The sequence below is a fragment of the Vanessa cardui genome, chromosome 22, assembly GCF_905220365.1.
Source record: "Vanessa cardui chromosome 22, ilVanCard2.1, whole genome shotgun sequence".
Lineage (NCBI taxonomy): Eukaryota > Metazoa > Arthropoda > Insecta > Lepidoptera > Nymphalidae > Vanessa > Vanessa cardui.
The window spans coordinates 11,180,434-11,200,763 of NC_061144.1; the positions used below are offsets into that span (position 1 = coordinate 11,180,434).

Consider the following 20,330-nt stretch of genomic DNA (forward strand, 5'->3'; position numbering starts at 1 on the left):
GCCCAGGCAAGCACCACTATGTATATGTGCTTAATTTGTGTTTTTAATTCATCCCTTGCCCGGTAAAGGAAGTAAACTTCGTGGTCTAATTTCATCGAAATTTTGCCATATGTGCATTCCACCAACCCGCATTGGAATAGCGTTATGGAATATGATCCTAACCCTCTCCTTAAGCTGATAACAACGTCCTAATCTCCCCTCCCCCTAAAATATATTTTTGAGAATAGGGGAAATTGGCATGAAAGAGCCAGTTTTCTAAACAGATTAAAAAGTATACTTTAAATGAAAAAAAGGATGATATTTTTTGCTTCAATTACTATTTCCGGAGGCTTGACCGTCATAATTGAGGCGTTCCGCCTATTTTCACCCCTCGCGCCCTGAATTAAAGCGCACTTAATCGTGACTGTAAATGTCTCCGGCTCGCATTCTTCTCACAGAAATCGCAGGTGTGGTCGCACTCTGTGTAATACACTTGTTCAATATCAGCGGCCTTATAATGACCTTACAAATTACATAACGTCATTGTTTGTCTGTAACAAATTTGATAATATTTTCTCAAAATTAAATGAATGAAAATTCAACCTTAATCCTCGAAGATAAGAATAAAATTCAATTGTACTAAGTGTAGTATAAAAAAACAGTGAAAGAGTGCAAAAATATTTTTCGCTTCGAAGTCATACGAAAATCTACTTTATTACCATACACATAAAAGCTATAGTGTTTTATATTCAAGCTTGACTTATGTTGGTAAGAGTTGCAAAATTGCCAAAAACATCGTCCGTTTGTAAAGTTGAAGATGGCCTACCGATAAGACACTTGGCATAAATTTTTGTGTAAGTTTTGAAATTAGATTTTTGTTAACATCTAATACGGTATTACTTAACACATAAAACTATTTTAATTTATACTTACACCACTCTAGAGTCAGCAGCGAATCTGAAACAAAATTAACGAATATTTAAAAATTGTTTGCATTTAAAATTATGCATTGAAATATTACATAAATAATGAAAATTGTAGTTGCTCCTACCGCCCGATAGATGGCGCTCAAAAATTTAATCTCTGTGCAATGTACTCAAAGATAATCCTTTTATTTAAAATACATTACTGTTAGGTATTTTAATAGTGATTTGATATTCAAATATTCAAACAGATGTTAGAAATGTAGGCTGACTGGTATTGTTTAGAAGCGAAATATTAGCATATACTTACGATGTCGTAACGAACATGCCGTACGAATGAATTTATTGCAACATTGAATACAGGTGGTAAACTGGTTGTTTGGCCTTATTTGCAAAGATTATTAATTGTAATTGATTTGAGATAAAAATGAAATTGAAAAAAGATATGCCCCGGGTGAGGATCGAACTCACGACCTTAAGATTATGAGACTTACGCGCTGCCTACTGCGCTACCGAGGCCGATAGTAAATAGGCTAAATTACAGGATTATATTTAAACGTACTAATAAATACATGTTAGTCCATTTAATACAGAATAAATAACAAGAAAAAAATTCAATTTATTTATAAAAAATGAATATCAATTCAAGAAATTATTATTTGTTATCTATTCACCGTATTTTGGCGCTTTTGAGTACAGATTGTAAATAAATTTGAATACTCGTATATCCCGTTTGAATAAATAATCGTTAGTTTCCTTTTTTAGTTTTATATTGTTAATTAATTAAAAATAATTTAATTGAATATTAATAATTGCCAGAAATGACGTATATTTTTAATGTAAGTATGATATTTTTTCCTTTTTTAATTTATTTTCACTTGTGGCTTTTAATCGTACAGGGTATACCTGTGTAAACGGTACATAAGGATAAGACCGATTGTATGTATACTAAATAAAGAAACAGGGGTCCTACAATTTATTAAATAAAAAAATATTTTCGTAATTTTTTATGCTTTAAATAACTTGAAAATAAATATTCGGAATAATTAACTATAGGAACATTCAGAAGTATATTTATTTTATGAGCTTTTAGTCTAGATTTTTTTTATAACGGACAGACAGGGTTGTCACATGTTTGTCACCACCGTTCCTTACAATGTCAACGCAACTCTCACACCTCGCCGTCAACTTTGGGTGGTATTTTTTTATATTCCTTGTGCCTGTACACTAGCTAACTCACTCCTAAAACCGGAACACAGATTAAATATTGCTTTCTAGCGGTAGAACATGTTGTGTCTGGGTGGTCTATCAAGTTGCGTGCTTTTTAATATTGACTTTGCTAAAACCTATATCAGACGAACTCTGAACTTTGACGGAGCTTGAGCCCTATTAATGACTAGTAATTTTTCCTGTTTCTTTTCAATCTCAACTAAATTCACAGTTCTTGTAACAAGCTATTTGATTAAAGTACATTTTTCAGGTAATATTTACTCACATTTTAAATAGATCGTTTCGAAACTGACATTTATGTTATATACATATATGTTTATATGTTTACAAAGAAAGGAAATCGTATCACTTTCTCCTAATTATACTAACCATGTATGCTTACCACTCGCATTGTTGACTGACTGTGGAATTAGAGGCGTTTGAAAGTGTTCTTATGTCATAGGAAGAAATATAATCCTGTTCTTACGAGACAATTTGTATGAAGTATTTTTGCAAATATTTTTTTTTATACTAAGACTAGGTGTGTCCGCGATCTTGTACGCGTTTGAATAAATATTATTGTAGCCTAAGTTACTCCTTATTATATCAGTTATCTGCCAGTGAAAGTCCCATCAAAATCGGTCCAGCCTTTCCAGAGTTTAGACGGATTTTCCATTCAAACAGACAGACGAAAATTAAAAAAATGTTATTTTGGTAAATGTAACAAGCTAAATAATTAAAGATACATACATATGCATTGAGTAAAAAAGGTCTATTTTAATATTACAAACAGTCACTCCAATTTTATTACATATATACAGATATGATAAAGTTTGAATGGAATGTTGAATTCGCGATAATAGAATACGTATATTTAGATTTAGTTGCACAAAAAGAAATTTAAAGATGAAATTAAAAAAAAAGAAAGGTCCACTACCTATTGCTAATTGCCTCATCATCGTAAGATAGAGGCTGGTTGAATAGAAGTACGATATGATCAGAGATCAGGCGTAAGACGAAAAACACATCGAGCTTTTATAACCCGCTTATGTCCTCACATCCAGAATTTCGTGATATAAAATTCACTATTAATTAATTAATTGCTGAATTGACAGTGTTGATAGTCGATCATAAAACATCTAATATTTATCATATGCCTTATTTGTATTTCTCGACTTTTCATAGGAAATAAATAATAATTAGGCCCATTTGTGGAACAGATAAATGATTCTAGATCAAGTTTTTATTTAAAATAAAAAAATTATATATCAAGTCAGCTATGGAGATAAAATATTCAGATTCTTAAAACCGGTTCAGAGAAAAGGCCGACGAGATTCCGAGACGTCCTTTGTTTCATTAATCTATACTTCTAATCTATACTAGTCACCTGCCCCGACTTGTCACGAGTAAATTAAATAATTATAGTACGACACAACTTAGATGTCACATCGGCAAAATTCGTAAAACCGATCACATCCGAATTAAGTACGCTATCTGAAATTATCAATATTTATTTCTCACGCGAATATGATCTTTACACAAACGTAATAACTTGTAATATCATATGACCTAATATATTCGTCAATTTGACGCGTCGATTTACATGCACTTCTTTCTCTGACGCGTGAATCTATAGCGACGAATAGCGTCGAATGGCGCGATATGGGAGCTATTTCTATTGGTTGTGTAAGTCGGCAGTAATCGGTTTTATTTTCATTCCATTTCATTTTCCGATGCTACATCTAATTTGTGTCTTACTATACCTACTTTTTATATGACTTTGTAAAATCAACACATATGGTATTTTATCGCTTTTTATTTTGACTGTTGTAATATGCTTGAAATTGTCAGTGAGCCAGTGTAATTCGAGGTATTGAAATGCAAGTAGCGCGTTTAGGGTGTAATTTTGTAATGTTTCTTAAAGAGCTTGTGTCTCGGCGTATGTCTAAATGTCCCCTAAAAATGGGACAGAAACCGAGCTCGACTAGTAATTTATACAGTCTAACCCTCTATGTATATGAGGTAGACATATATTATGTAAACTGTATTATTATTAAACGCATCACTAGCGACCCGACCGGTTTCGCACAGGTGCAATGCTAATACTAAATATACTACAGAATTTGTTAATTTGCGACATCCTATTAGAAACTTCTAAAATTATTAGTTTTTTTACTATATTGTCCATGTATTATATCCAAAAACGTTCCTCTTGAATCACTCTGTCTATCAATAAAACCGCATCAAAATCCGTTGCGTAATTTTAAAGATCTAAGCATACATAGGGACAGACCACGGTGATTAACTTTATGTCTTATTCCACTATGTAATAAGCCGGTACTTAGAATTCATATGTCACATTCATATGTTCTTCTAAGGCTATGTATCTGATCCTGATCTATTTAAATAGTTGTTACAATTTGCGTTGATTGTCAACATCCGGTTTTGACTAAATTGTTTTTTAAAATGGATCGAAACCGGATGTTGCTACAGTAAGCCTAGAAATGGTCATTCTTACTTTAACCGTCGAATTAGAAGGATCGTAAATCACTTCAGGAGAGATAAAGTATTGATTGTGAGGACAGTTTTTGTATTATTCCAACAGCTACGTATTGATAGTTATCAGCAATCAACGTTTTACTTCCCGCCTTTGATCTCCGTACACTCTTAGTGTGACACCTACGTCTATCTTGCTCTGTGCAATTGTCGGTAGTCTTATTTACCATTGATTGAACTTCCAATTATGCTAAATCTTGGCAACTCATTTCGAGAATTAAGTATAACAGTGGAAAAGACGTTTAAGGTAACTTAGCCATGATATTTAAAGGTCGTGAGAGTGAAGGGCACCGTTCTGTAAATTGCGGTTGAGATAACTATTAGTTATTACCAATGAGAAAACTTATCACCAAATTTAAACAGATAGATCTCCTCTTTAAGAACAGTGTGGTAAATTGAGCTCGAAATATTGTCTTTGCCCAGCTGTGGGCTAAGTGCTCCTCTTTAACATGTATCAAAAGGTTAACTAACTATTACTCCACTTTTACATTGTGTTTTTATTAGAATATTTGTATATATAACAAAAAGCTTATGTGCCTTTAATAAGTTTAAGCGAGCAGTTTGAATGCTCTTCAGTCAATAAATAGGCTGTGCTGATATTTTATTCTGTTTTATGTTAAAATTATTTTATCTGTTAGTCTCTTTGTTAAATTTTCACGGTTAATGTACGGCCTTTATTACTACTACTTGCGAATTTATAAAGTATTTCTGAAAAACGCGTTTAACGTTCGCAAAGATTACAAACCCTAAAATTATCACACAAGTCTTTATAAATAAAGGCAATTGGGGCACCAATTTTGGGAACAAATTGTCATTTTATAGCAATCGAAAGGAAAATTCCAAAGAATTCCTTATTGTAATATTTGTAATAATATACACACGTAATCTCCTCTATACAGTTTTAGCGCAAGCCGTAATTACCCATAATTGAATGTGCAATTGGTGTGCATAAAATTGTAATTGTTGGAGTTTAATTGTTATTTTTGTTGGCAAAACAATGTTTATAAATAAATTACTAAGGCCTCGTCTTTCTTTGAGGAGAGCTCAAACTAAAGCAAGACCTTTGGTTAGCAGTTGGATATTTACATGCTATTATAAGTTTGAAGATTATATACAGCATATTTACTGTATGTACATATAATATATAAATATAATTGTTTTGGCTTCTTAATTCAGAGAGACGAAATTTAAATATTTTAGTTTCTAATTTTAATTAGCTTTTTGCTGTTGTGTTATGTTGCACCTTTTTTTGTTGATTTGAAGGGGCACACGACTAACAAAGACAACGTTTAATTTTAAGAATGAGTATTTAGGGATCTTTTGTTTGGGACTGATTGATACTAACGATTAAAAAATCTTATTAATTATCATCTTGGAACCGCCAAAAATATCTGAAAGAAAAATTGAGCAGACCACAGTCAGTGGTTTGGTTTCCTCTTAAACATTTTTTTGGTATTGACTCACACTAGGATCTTACAACGAAGCTATTATTAGTGTAATTTAGGATCCTTATTCGGAATGCTGATGATGATCGCAGGTTGATTCCGGTTGTTGTAAAAATTAAATTTCAATGTCATAATGATTTGACGCCCACGGCAAGCACGATTGAAAAATATCCAACCAACAATACGTATTCATTTTTTCATTTGGTTTTTTATTTACTCATCGTCGTCCACGAAACATTGTAAAAAAAACTATGATTAATAATTTCACGATCGTCCATATAATAGTGTTATATAAAACTAGAGACCCGCCCCGGCTTCGCACGGGTGTAATACTGATACTAAATATTCTACACAATTTGTTTATTAACGACAACAACAACAACAATAGCCTGTAAATTCCCACTGCTGGGCTAAAGGCCTCCTCTCCCTTTGAGGAAAAGGTTTGGAACATATTCCACCACGCTGTTCCAATGCTGGTTGGTGGAATAAACATGTGGCAGAATTTTTAAGAAATTGGTCACATGCAGCTTTCCTCACGATGTTTTCCTTCACCGCACGAGATGAATTATAAAGACAAATTAAGCACATGAATCAGCGGTGCTTGCCTGGGTTTGAACCCGAAATCATCGGTTAAGATGCACGCGTTCTAGCCACTGGGCCATCTCGACTCTTATTAATTACGACATCACATTTAAAACGTCCAAAATTATCAGTATTTCTTTACTATACTGTCCATGTACCTACCCTATCTATAAAAAAACCCGCATCAAAATCAGTTGCGTAGTTTTAAATAATTAGCGCACAACTTTTGACTTTGTTTTATACTACGTAGTGAAATCTGCGGATTAACGATAATATATTGACTTACAACTAACGTTACATGTTAATGTCTGTTTATGGTTACTTCTATGTCGTCGAGTATTACCTAACTCGGACGAGGCCTCAGCGAAGAACGCAAGGCTATACGAATAACTTTGATACCTATGTGCTAATGAGACGTGATACGGTTTAACCACATAATACAATTATACAATAGACCGAAGGCCAATGTTTACTTTGCAACTGCATGCAATGTCAATTTTGTTTTTTATTTAATAATGTCTTAATTCATGACTGATTTTCGGACGAAAACTAATCGTTTCAGAAGATATTACAGGGACTAGATGAAGGACCAATGACTCTACTACTTACGATATTTTATTGATGCATATTTACCTAATTTATCCTTCATAAAACTATGATAATAATTTGCGACAAATATTTATCATACCAATTGGTACCAAAGTGTTTGAATGAATGACTCTAATCAAATCTAAATACCTCAAGGAATTTCAAATTAAAGTACATTTACTATGTGCGATTTTAATTAGAGCTAGATCAAAGTACTTTTAATTCCTCTCATGTACAACGTTAATATATTTTTTTGTTGATTTAGTGTTGTAATAAGATGTACCGCTCATTTGTCTTGAAATCAACACGTCTCTTTAATACAATAATATTATTTTTGAGTGATTCTAGTTTGTCTGTGTTGCAAACGTTTTCGCAACACGTGAACAAACATAACATACATAACGCATAATGACCAATTTTGAAGAGGTCAAAGTACACAGAATAATTTGAAGTGATTGCGTTTTCAATCTAATTTAGTGTTTGCACCGACTTCTTGTTTTACTCGTATTATAGTCGTTTGTATTCGGAGATCGGCGGGTCATGAGGTCGTTTGTGATGACATAATGGTTTTTGCATGCATCTGACATAGGCGTTCTACTAATTTGACGACCTCCGTGGTCGAGTAGTATGTACAGCGATATCCATGAGTACGCCACTTCGAATTCCCGGTCGAGTTGTCTTGGGTCTGGGTGTTTGGGATTTACATTGGGATCATAGTAATGTATGTGATGTTGTCCAATACACCATAATAATAATAATACTAATTCGTTGACAGAAATCTACCTACAGCTCATAAAAACTTCAACAGACTAGAGGCACCAGTGAGGGACATTGGTGTAAAAAAGGGTTATCCTTTAGGTAAATCAGTGTAATTAAAGATACATTAGATAATAACTATAGAATAGCAATTCATTAGTCATCGTCGAGAGTCGAGATAGCCCAGTGGTTAGAACGCGTGCATCTTAACCGATGATTGCGGGTTCAAACCCAGGCAAGTACCGCTGTTTCATGTGCTTAATTTGTCTTTATAATTCATCTCGTGTTTAGCGTTGAAGGAAAACATCGTGAGGAAACCTGCATGTGACAAATTTTATAGAAATTCTGCCACATGTGTATTCCACCAACCCGCATTGGCACAGCGTGGTGGAATATGTTCCAAACCTTCTCCTCAAAGGGAGAGGAGGCCTTTAGCCCAGCAGTGGGAAATGTACAGGCTGATACTTTACTATACTTTACTTTAGTCATCGTCGGTGTAAGGAGTGTAGTGTATCGTCAGTGGGTAAGAAATAGCTCGTCGGAATTCTAAAAAAACATTTGAATTGGTTTCTTTGTAGATAATATAACGTATTTATCAAGCTTTGGTGCTTGTATTGCTGTTACCTTTACAATTGCGTTATTATAACTCAAACTGGTCAGTTTTTATTGGCCATCTATTTATACTAATATTATAAATGCGAAAGTAACTCTGTCTGTTGCCTCTTCACGCAAAAACCGATAAAAAGATTTAGATGAAATTTGGTACGGAGAAAGTTTCACTCTTGGGAGAGGACATGCTTTTTAATTCGACCCTCGAGGGTTCAAAATGGGGGTCGGTTGATTCTATAGATAAAGTTTTATAATCTACTAGCGACCCACCACAGCTTCCCATAGCAATACTGATACTAATTATACTACAGAATTGGTTTATCTACAACCTTTAGAAACCTAAAGTTATCAATGTTTCTTTACTATATATATTGTCAATATCTCTATCTATTAAAAAAAAAACGCATCAGAATCCGTTGCGTAATTTTAAAGATCTAAGCATACATAGGGACAGACAGCGGTAAGCGACTTTGTTTTATACTATGTAAAGATAAAGAAAAGATCGAACTACTCATATATAAAAAAGCATAAGTATTAATGTGTAAACTTTTGTATGTAAGTTTATTCGCTGCATCTTCTACCTATTTTAAGTTCAATGAATCTCTCTTCGTTTGGGTTGCCTGGAAGAGAAGACTAATAAGCCATAAGGCCGCCCATTATACAACACATCAAATATATACTATTTTAATTTTAAGATTTTGTAATTTGCGTTTTTGGTGTACAATAAAGAATAAATAAATAAAATACAAAAACATGTTTTCATATTGTCACAGCAATGAAAAAATTAAGCCAAATCTGCTTTGAAGATTGCATATCAACCACTTGTGTGCAAATGTTCCATTATGAAGGGCGCATGCGTGTATTTGATTGCGCAAGCGGTACACATATCAGAAAAACCTAGGTCACGTGTTACCCACGCCGGTGATTGTATGCTTATTGTCAATAACGATGGAAATATTGTAATCAATTGGAGCTGATAAGGTTCATGATCAGTTTCAATGAAACAAAAACACATTTTAGCTTTTGAAATTGATTAAGAAAATAATTATAATGTTTTTAATTGCTGTGTTGTAAGGCTGTATCGATTAGTCATTCGCCATCTTTGAATATTTAATTACGACAGAGCTTGTGAATCTATACATATAATAAAATTGGTGTGTCTGTTTGTAATATTAAAATAACCCTTTTTTACTCAATTCATATGTACTTATACAAGGTACATATACCAAAATAACATTTTTTTTAATATTTTTTGTCGGTCTGTCTGTCCGTTTGTTCCGGCTAATTTTTGGAACGGCTTGACCGATAAATGATACAATAGGGAGTAACTTAGGCTACAAAAATATTCCTTTTTTGTTAAACTCAAAATCGCACAAGTTAGCGGGCACAGCAAGTTGTAAATAAATCTAAATTAATGTATTATAAATTAAGGTATAATTAGATTCAATTTGGTAGAGTATCTAGGATATGTGCCACATAGATGTAGTATTTAATTATTGACGATTCAATGACGCTTCATTGTGAAGTTTACTTGAATAAAATTTATTTGATTTGATTTTGCAGCTGTTTAGATTCAGCACTACTTGAGCAGAAGGCTTAAATTGTATTCCAGCATGTTGCTTCAATATTTTGTGTGTATAACATCGATACTATTTGTTCTGAAAATCCATCAATTAACTAATTCAAATCTTAATCATAATATATAACCCTATTGATTAACTTACAATCAACAGAAGATTAAAGTACTCAGTTTTTATAAAGAACACGCTCAAAAGAAACAATGAAAAAATAACTAAAGCTATATTACACCATTGGAGTTTGATATATTGAAGAACATAAATTATGTGGTACAAAAACTTGTATCTCAACGCACGATCACAAGCTATGGCCAGAGATGAGAACATCGTAGGAAACACAAGGTCATTGCAATCGTGGTACCTTGGTTTAAGCTGGTTTCTGACTATGGGATGTAAAATATATTACTCACTGTAATATAAATGTGTACTGTGCATTGTAATTTTAACCAATTTCTCGAATTGTACTCGTCAATATTATATAGTATAAACAAAGTCGCCTACCACTGTCTGTCCCTATGTATGCTTAGATCTTTAAAATTACGCAACGGATTTGAATAAAGTTTCACTGATAATTTTAGAGGTTTCTGGCCTACTGCAGAATTATACGTTTTAAAAAAGTTTCTAAAAAAACTCGCGATGGTAATTGTTTTTCCCTTAGGGATAACCCAGTATATTTACTATGTATTGCGCCCTTGCGAAGCTCAGGCTGATCGCTAGTATTTTATAAAAATTGTTGAGATTGAAAAAAAAACATTTACGCATTATATGGGTATTAGAGAAATTATCAGGGTATTCCACCATCGTGGGGCTAGTGGAACACCCACCAACGTGTGACACGTCAACGTGTTTAAAAACCTATTCTGATAATGTAGTGAACCACGCGTTCTTCACTACAGTAATTGAAAATATACACGATGTATGTATCTATGTACGTGAGCATGCCTTTTATGAAGAGCCAGCTTTAATAAATAATGAGCTATGATGGCATACTTCAACAGCACTGTTATGTAATGTGTAAACTTAACGCGTTGGTCTTGTGCTTAGCTTACACAGACGCAGTTCTCGAGGTCACGGGTTCACAACATGGTCCGGATGATCAACTATGTTATTCCATAGAGAAGTTGGAGTCTTTATTTATTCTTATCTATACAATAACATTAATTGAAAGACAAACTTATCAGATAACGTTTTAATTAAGGAGTCGATATGGCTCAGTGGTTAGAACGCGTACATCTTAACTGATGATTGCGGGTTCAAACCCAGGCAAGCACCGCTGAGTCATGTGCTTAATTTATCTCTATAATTCATCACGTGCTCAGCGGTGAAGGAAAACATCGTGAGGAAACCTATATATTAAAATCTCAATCTATATATTAAAAAAAACACATCAAAATCTGTTGCGTAATTTGAAAGATCTAAGCATACATATGGAAACATGAGTTTTTGTTTTATACTGTGTAACTATGATGAGTACAGTTTCTTCAAACATAATTCTGTTTAAGAGATATTCGTTCATTTCAGATAGATGGTAGCCGACGAAGGTACCATTGTCTTATATTCTGCCGCCAGAGCGATATTTAGTACTATTGCGTTCCGGTTTGAAGGCTGAGCAATCCAGAAAGTGTTGATTGGTGAACAAGGTGGTTATTTCTTACTGCCAATGTCTATAGTCTATATGTATATAGATGATAAAACTTTGTATTTTTTAAATGTTGAAAAAGAGTAACTACTGAGTTTCTTGCCGGTTCTTCTCGGTATAATCTACTTTCCGAACCGGTGGTAGCTTCACTTAATTGTTAATTGACGATTCAAAAGTGCTTGTAAAAGCCCACTTGAATAAAGTTTATTTTGATTTTGATTTTATGGACAGTGGTAACCATATCATCAGGTGATTTACGACTAATCTATATCGTAATAAAGAATTACGATACACGGTCAATAATTTAATGAACTTCTACATTACATGGATATATAAGTACATATTCAAGTGTTTATGTTATGACTAGTTTTATTTCAATGTTTATGTTCGTCTCATGTTACATAAACGAAATAATCTGTGTCAATTTAGCATAAGCTAGCATTTGTGTTTCAATTGAATTTTCATTATTTAACTAATTTTAATAAGTAGGCACTTTTGTATCATTACAGAATTAAATTTAAATGAAAATCCATGGGCCAAGACTTAGATTACAGTGCCTATCGTGTAACCTAGAATTGATTATTCGACAATTATAATATTTCCATTTCTTTATCGACGACAGCTGCTGTGAAAACTCGAACGAGCATCTTTTTCGCATTACGTATGCATTATTTTATAAAAATATGACGTTATACACGTACAAGGTTATACCGGAATTTATATAATCTGTAGTTGAGTAATTAGACTTATTTATCAACGTTTTGTGATGAGAGAGTGTAGTGATGAGAAGATGCGTAAATCAAGAATGAACGAAGAATGTTCAACAACAAAAGCTTGTAAATTCTCACTGCTGGGTAAAGGCCTCCTCTCCTCCTCTATTTCTTCTATAAAAACAATCAGATTTTGTACTACCTATTCAAATGTAGAGAAATATTCGCAGTTCTTATATTCAATTTAAAAATGTCTTCATTAAGTCAGCGTGTCATTTGAAAAGCGTAGTCACCATAGCTCGTATCGAAGATGGCGATCACGTTCCGAGCAACGCTAATATGTGGTAATAGCCATATAAAAAGTAGGCCGCGTGTCAAGGAGTAAATAACTTGAAGGCAAGTTAGGAGAAATCACGACATAATTAAGTAAGTGATCTATCCAGTATTGAATTAACTTATAATCAAAATCCTTGCAATAATGACATGATTGGTAACTGCGGGCAGATTAGTTAATTCAGATACGTATTAGGAATTGTTATTACGATACAGAGGAATGAAAGATAGTAGATGGACTTTTGAAATAATATACTTATTTATTTAAATTATTTCAATATAGAAGCATTATACTAACTTATTGACATTAAAATTAAACTCTATTGTACAAAATATCCTGATCTGCAAAGAACCGGCGAAAAAATCTGAACGGATTTAAACTAGCGACAAGCCCTGGCTTCATAAGAGTGCAATTTATTCATAATATATACATATGTTACTCAGGAATAGTATATCTTTCTACAAGTATTTTTTGTAGTATTGGATTATTGATTCTGGAGATCAAACGATAATAATTGAAGTCTATCATCATCATCACCCTATACTCGTCCACTGTTGGGCATAGACTTCTCCAGTGGGACGCCACTGACTCCAGTTGGAGGTCCTAAGCTATACCAAGTTGTAATCTCCACTGCGGAAAATAAGCTACATAAGCATAAGATTGAACTATATAAAGAATAAAATGAGTGATGAGTAATTTTACGAATCTCAAACGACCTAGAGGCTTTGTCATGAGAGCATGCCAGACCTTTAATCATTCAAGCGGTGCTTGGTGATAGCCCTTTGTGTCACGTGATTAGGAACCACCCACTCATCTCCGGAAACGATTCATTACTGTAACATACGCATCTCACTTTAAGCTTGATTCTATTTGTTTTTTTAAAAAAAGATTATTATTAAAATTCAAGCTTTGCCAGCAATCATTTTTTTTTTAAATAAACCTTTATTGGATTTTAACAGTTTGTATGTACAAAGTTTTATATTATACTTCGCCTACGTTTTAGGGTGTTGATAGTCATGAGTTAGGCAAAAAATTAGTCTATATTCTTTCTTGGTGTTCAAGTTTGCTTTATACCAAATTTTAATTAGGAAACTAGAAGCGTAGAAGACTTCGAATCGTCTAGAAGGTCGTATGTTTTAGGTATCAAATATAGGAGTTGTGTCTTTTCTTAGGGCGTAATGGTGAGCAGAGAAATAACAGGTTCATAGCATCTCAGATCCCATGGCTGGCGGCGTATTGGCGGTGTAATTAAATACTTCTTGCAGTCAACCTACGCGCGAGGTCGAGCAATTACCATCAATCGTCTTTTAATCTACCTAACTAATATTTATCATAAAAAACACATTCTTGATAATTATTCCAGTTAGTCGTACGTTATTTATAGAGGAATGTTCGTGAGTCAATAAGATAGCAGTTTCTGTCATACGACGATGTTATGTGGCGTCCGTTATATTTTAATAGGAATTCCTTGATGAAAAACGTAAGTTAAACCGGATTTATCCAGATTACAATCTAAACGTATTTTAATGAAGAAGGCTATTTTACTAACACTTTTAAGTATTCATTTTACGGGATTCAAACGATACAAAACACTGCATTTTCTTTGATTTGAATATATTAAATTTAAAACCGGTTCAGAGTGGAAATTCAGCCACAATTCTTAAGAACAACACAGTATGTTAATATACAAAAGTGCACACTCCATTGCTTATAACTTTGCTTTCTTATAAGCGCTGCTATTGGGCTACTGCTCCACCTCACTAGAAACAAGGCAGTCAAACAACGACTATTATTTCACTATAATTTTAATAATAATAAGATTACTAACATTGAGGCTGTGCTAATACGACTCATTAATTATTAATTGTATGTTTATTCGCCGCATTAAATTACATCCAACAGAAATTTAATCAGTATATAATGCACGCGACATACCAGCTGGATTCATTAATGATATAAATATGATAAAGGCTATTTTATATTGAGTATTAACTACTAAACAGTGTTTTTAGGACGAGTTATTCAAGTACACGGGGATTTTAAGTTTAATATTGAAATCTGTGCTGAACTTAATTGCAGAGACATAACACTTGATTATTGGTTATCAAAAATCTACCTCCGAAAGAATCCTCTATCCTCTGAAAGTAATACCATATATCCGTTCAAGCTGTCCGAATATGGAACATATGTGAATATATTAGAAAAGCTACCACTAAATTTTAAGACTACCACTTTTAAGACTTTTCTAAGTGAGCAAATATTGTCAGAAAGCCACTGGTTCTCATGATATCTATATGCACTATTTCATTTCGAACTATAGCTAGAATAGATCGATATTTATTTTGTAGATACTATAGTAGTATATAACTATTATATATTTATGTATTGTTAATTATTGATTACCGAGAATGAAATCAGACATCTAGTGCGCCTTTTGTTTGTGTTTGTCAATAAATAAATAATGTAATAAATGTTGACTATATTTAATACAGCCTGCGGGCAGTCATTTTTGTTATTTAATTTAATTGTACATATTTCTATTATTGTAACAAATTAACAATTGAAGCTGTAATGTCTTGAAGAAGTACTTTATGAATAGGCACGTTTTTCGTCTTTATAATGGATGTATTTTTATATAAGAATTTTATTATTTATACACAATAATTTTATTATTATTACACAATAGTATATTATTAGGTAGAGCTCCCGTTACCTTCCTCTAAATACGATTTTGACAACTAATATTATATTTAAGTCCGTATTTCCTCTACCATGATAAATATCTCTATGATTCAATCCGAGAAAATTAATTTAAATATAAATATTGGACAACATCACATACATTACTCTGATCCTAATGTAAGTATCTAAAGCATTTGTGTTATGGAAAATTAGAAGTAACGACGGTACCACAAACACCCAGACTTGATATCGTATAGGTCTCTTCTATCTTCTCGGTAGAATCTACTTTCCGAACCGGTGGTAGTTTCACTTAATTGTTAATTGACGATTCAAAATGCTTGTAAAAGCCCACTTGAATAAAAATTATTTTGATTTTGATTTTTGATTTTGATATAGAAAACTAATGAACTTTTTCTACGTCGTTTCGGCCGGGAATTGAACCCGGGACCTAGGTGTGACTTACACCGATTGTGCGTTACCACAATACTCGGCCATCATCTGTATCTGTATTTTGTCGTCTGAGTTCGGTTCTTTTCTTATAAAAAATAAAAAATTAAACATTCTATTCTCGTCATATAATATTATCGAAATAATCTGTAGACGTTATTTGAATGGTTATTTTCAATCAGAATAGCTTTGTATATGTCTGACACTCATTAAACATAGCTCACTTACAACACGACAATCTCAATACTCTGGTATGATTGCAAGTTAATGATTTCCTTTATTGTATGCGAATGAATAACTATTTACATAACAATATAGATTGTGTCTCCATACTTAGTTGGTCTACTGAAATTTCAATATCAAAGATATTCTGTGCCGAAATAGAAGAATCTAGACGGATAAAAGCTCCGGTGTGGCGTAGCATCGAAAATAATAATAATAATGTAATATGTATTAAATACTATTTATAAAGTACACATATATATGTCTTATATGTTTCTTTTCGAAATAAAATTAAAAATGTTCTTTATTCTTAAAAGCACTTCTGAATCAAAAATTAAAGCAACCATTAGTTCTGAAAGTAGATTTCACCGAGAATAATCAGCAAGAAGATAATTTGACACTTCAAATAGCTGTCATATTATAGTTATCTAAATTCTTTTTAACCAGAAATATATCAGATACAGAGCTTTGTGTGCAGTTAGAAGGACGGGGGTGTGACATACGAATTCTAAGCACCAGGCTTATTACAGTCACTACATAGTATATAACAAAGTTGCTTACCGCTGTTTGTCTCTTTGTTTGCGGATTTTGATGCGGTTTTTTTAATAGATAGAGCGATTTGAGAGGAAGGTTTTTGTGTATGGACAATTTAGATAAGAAACACTGATAATTTTAGAAGTTTTTAATGTGATGTCGTAAATAAATGATGATGATGATATGATATGAAATTATAATGAATTCCCACTGAATCGAAATCTAGACCTAAGGAACTGCATCCTTATAAGCCAGGCACTAGACCAATAATTTAATGACCAAAACATATATATGTTCGAGAATCAACATTGCAAAATGTCTGTGAATTAATATTTAATTCAAAAGGTAAAAAATATATAAAGCATTAGATTAACCAACATATAAAATGAATATCAAATCCTTTCGCTTACATTCTTCATAGCTTTGCCAATTCGCAATAAAAACCAGACCATTAATATAGCAGTCCGACGAGTTTTTTTTTCTTGTAAATGGACAACGGTATAACAACATTCTAACATTTCGACATTGTTGGATAAATTGAGAAAACTATTCCAGGAAATGTATAATTTAATATTATTAAATAATAATAATAAAAAGTATTCTTTTCGTCATTCATACTTGCGGTTATAAAATTGTTCTATTTTAGTTTAAAATATTGTTACTTGCAACACTGCTCGTAAATTAACAATAGATATAAATTCAACATAAAAAAAATTAAATTCGAATTTCGAATAAAAACTTTTTGGTTGAAAATGACATTTTTTTTTTATATAGGAAATCCGTTTCATAGCCTGTTTAAGGTTTAATTTTAATGATTGTACACACTAATGTTTATTTAAAATCATGTTTATATATGGAACGTAGTGTGCCACACGCGGACCAGTTTGCCGCGCATACCAACGCGTTGCGTCACTTCTGGCTTCGCTTTACACATGAGATTTTACAGCGATTAAACACAATCTCAAGCGCTTTAATGTAAGATTAAGGTTTTTTATGTGTCGTTTGTTTTATTTATTTATTTTTAAAAACATCTCCAATACTTTAAAATAACTAAAATAAAAAATGTATTTTATTAATGTGTCGCCTTATCAACTTAGGTGCTCTTTACCTTTTTTTTGTATATTAAAATATATATTTTACTAGCGACCTGCCCCGGTTTCACACAATACTGATATCACATAAGAAACTTCTAAAATTATCAGCGTTTCTTTACTATATTGTCCATGTATTATACAAAAACCTTCTTCCTGAATCATTATATCTAATAAACGCATCAAAATCCGTTGCGTAACTTTAAAGATCTAAGCATACATAGGGACAGACAGCGTTAAGCGACTTTGTTTTCTATGTAATGATTCAGGTAGGTTCTAATAAGCACTGATCACCATTTTTTATTATATCAAACGTAATGTTACCATGAGTTCGGAATGTAGATTCCATTGGAAAGAACCGCTAAGCAGTTTGTCTTTTCGATTAAATAACAGGTTTGATCATAAAATACAAATTAAATTTCCTGTATATGATGTCCTGCGCGAAAATCAAATAAACATACACTACGCGTTTTTATCAGCTATAAAATCTTATAACGAGCGAGGTGTTTTATTTATTAATGATATTGTTATATATAATTTATTAATGAGCAGATTCAAATATAGCCGAGGAATTTATATAGACTCGAAATACCTTGTTCCGGGAAGGATTTATTGACTCTGCAAAGTATCTTGGTAATAAGTGGTTTATAAGTTTATCTTGAACCTCGTATCACAGTAATGCAAAATATTGAAAAAATACACAATATGAATTAATATTTTGTTGAAAACACTGAGATGGGAATGCCAAAACGGACTTATATGATGATTTATTTTTGGGCGTAAAGCAGTCAATCTACAAAATCTTGTATCAATTCGATTAATAAAAGTAAACAATATTATGATCTTTTAAAAAAAACTCAGATTTTTTACATATTTTTATGACTCAATTATATACGATACTACGTGATGTTAATTACATATTTTAATATAATTTATATTTATGTAATATGACTTTGCTTGGTACAACATAAACCGAATATAATAATAAATGTCTTATAATAAAGTCAATAACTGTTTTGTTTTATAAATAAATAATTTATTAATATTACAGCTTCGTCTAAAACGTGTTTAGTGGTGTGATATTTTAGACCGTATGTAAATAATAACGCTTGTATTTTTCTTCACAAATGTAATATATATATACTTAATAAGATACATATATTATATAGATCTAGATGTAAATTGCGTATATTATGTGAATAACTTTAAATACCATTTGACAATAATGAGATGGATTTTCAAAAACAAAAATTTTTTTTTTTTGCAACATACTGCTGTTTGTTTCTTAAAAACTGCATGAAATGGAGTTTTTTTTCTATTCTGATACGTCATATATATGTAATAAATTATATATCTCTCTGATGGTAAAAATATCATCAAAATCATGGTACCTAAGTTTATATCGAACAGATGCGACGAGAAAATTTCCCACAAAATATATATGTTATAGATCAAGATATACACATGGTATGTAGAAATAATATTGACATAATCTGTATCTGACTCACTTAACTATTTTGATCAAATTCATTGAATTGTTTACGTTTTAGTCTACACTTACGTTAGTGTAGACTAAAAAGCCCGCTGTTATTAATTTACATGCGAAATAAATTAGCAGTACTATTAGTAATATTATTTTAATAATTCACGGTATATTGTTGATATAATGTCTATAAATATTCTTTTATTATTTTTTTGTATGACTAACCGCTTATAGTCGTGTGGTAATCGCACGACACCTGTTCAAATTTGTTATACAAAACATATTGGATACTGTTTACAAAAAAGTATATACATATTAAGGAGAAAAATACAATCTTTTTTTTTATTTTCGTCAATAGTTCTATAATGATATAAGTACATATTAAAATGATTATGGATTCACCCCGGCAAGAACCACAGAATTTATTTGTAATTCATTTGTGTTTATAATTCATCTCGTGCAGTAAAGAGTAACTTCTGCTCGGTTCAAAGATCGAAATATTTCTTTTTACATTGAGAATGTTCGTATTAGTACCGAATGTTATACCGTAGTTTCAAGTTATATTTATTAAAAAGTAAATTCAAATTTTATTTTCTTTCTCCTGATTATAGTTGGCTACCAATATTCATCAAATTGCCAATGCATCACCAACGTTGGGGTGCTTTTGTTTGTTACTATTCAATTTTTTTCCATATCAATACTATGATTTGCTGTTAGAATATGAGGTAAGTGTTGTGTCCATACATGCTTGCACAGAGCCTCACCAACTGTAAGACAGAGGACTCTGAGACAGGTACTTTAAATTCGGAGGAGAATTCGTTATTTAATGTATTGGTATTGGATATATAAGAGCTGATATGGCCCAGTGTTTAGAACGCGTGCATCTTAACCGATTGCGGGTTCAAAAAAAACCCTTATCTCGTAAATGGTAGAGGAGGCCTTAGCCCAGCAGTGGGAAATTTAC

At 32.2% G+C, this 20,330-nt stretch overlaps 1 protein-coding gene and 1 non-coding gene across 2 annotated transcripts in view; both read right to left on the reverse strand.

Annotated features, from left to right (window-relative positions):
- The window catches only part of LOC124539236, an 82,730-nt gene that overhangs the window by 52,094 nt on the left and 10,306 nt on the right, over positions 1–20,330 (reverse strand). Inside the window, exon 2 of the mRNA XM_047116537.1 lies at positions 913–936. The gene's annotated coding sequence lies outside the window, so the exon portion shown is untranslated. The remainder of the gene's footprint in view (positions 1–912; positions 937–20,330) is intronic.
- Trnam-cau lies at positions 1,349–1,421 on the reverse strand. Its single transcript has one exon. It is a non-coding gene; the product is annotated as a tRNA-Met (tRNA).